The sequence below is a fragment of the Chinchilla lanigera genome, unplaced genomic scaffold, assembly GCF_000276665.1.
Source record: "Chinchilla lanigera isolate Chin_1 unplaced genomic scaffold, ChiLan1.0 scaffold00172, whole genome shotgun sequence".
NCBI lineage: Eukaryota > Metazoa > Chordata > Mammalia > Rodentia > Chinchillidae > Chinchilla > Chinchilla lanigera.
In genome coordinates this window covers 778178-779665 of record NW_004955573.1, presented here as the reverse complement: position 1 = coordinate 779665, position 1488 = coordinate 778178, and positions in this window count along the sequence as shown.

Below are 1488 nucleotides of genomic sequence, written 5' to 3'. Positions count from 1 at the left end.
GCTATGCAGTTCAGGCTGGCCTTGAGCTCACTTTGTAGCCCAGGCTGGTTTTGAACTCACAGTGATCCTTCTGCCTCAGCCTCCCGAGTGCTGGGATTATACAGGTGTGTGCCACCACACCTGGCTTTTGTTGTTTGTTTTGACATAGGATCTTCCTGTGTAGTCTACACCACCCTAGAACTCACTAGGCTTCCCAGGCTGCCTAAAGCTGTTTTGGGGGACGTTTTACTTTTTTATTTTTTATTTTTTTGAGACAGGATCGTGATATGTAGCTCAGACCGGCCGTAAACTCACTGTGTGGTCCAGGGCCCAGGCTGGCCTCTAATTTGTGACAGTCATCCTGACTTAGCCTTCAGAGAACCAGGATTACAGGCATGCACAACCACACCTGATTCCCATGCCCAGACTTGTCTTTAAATATTTGGTACATATCTTCATTTTAAAAAAATAACTACAACACCTAAAAGAGAAATAAACAATACTGAAAACAAAATTTTCACTGTTCATTCATGGCAATTAGCTGATATATTCAAGTTCCTTTTTAAAATGTTTTGGCCAGGTGTGGTGGCACACACCTGTGTAATCCCAGCACTTGGGAGCTGAGGCAGGAGAACTGTTGCAAGTTTGAGACCAGCCTGGGCTACAAAGTGAGCTCAAGTCCAACCTGAACTGCATAGCAAGACCCTGTCTCCAAAAAAAAGGCCAAAAAAATGTTTTATTATGAAATTATTTCAAATCTACACAAGAGCTGTAAGAATACTGGGAAGAGCTACCAAATGCTCTTACCCAGATTTATTAATTTGTGATTGTGTGTGTGTGTGTGTGTGAGAGAGAGAGAGAGAGAGACAGACAGACAGACAGACAGACTAAGGATCCAACCCAGGGCCAGGTACACCATAGGCAAGTCTTCTACCACTGGGCTATGCCCCCAGCCCAATTTGTAACATTTTCAACATTTAGCACTTAGTGATATTTGCTTTGTGTGTGTGTGGTTTTTTGAGGCAGGATCTCACTGTGTAGTAGTTCAGGCTGGCCTTGAACTTACTTTATAACATTCTCTTGAACGTTTTAGGTCAGACCATGTTCAAAAGGCACATGCAGCGAGCACTCATTATATTGGTCAGTACAGTTGCAAGTTGACCCAAATGCCAAATTCATGTCTCTGGGTTTTCTGAGTTTTTTTTTCTCCTAGAGAGAGAAATCTATTTGAGAGTAGGCTACATCATACTCTTTTACTCTGTATATATTTCTCTTTTTTGCAGTCCTGGGGATTGAACCCAGGAGTGCTCTATCACTGAGATGTATCCTCAGCCGTTTTTATTATTTTATTTTGAGACAGGATCTCTCTAAAGTGCCCAGGCTGGCCTTGAACTTGTGACCCTTCTGCCTCAGCCTCTGCAGTAGCTGGGATTACAGACCTGCACCTTCACAACCCCACTTCTCCTGAGCACTGTTCTTAAACATGAAAATATTCTCTCATATAACTAC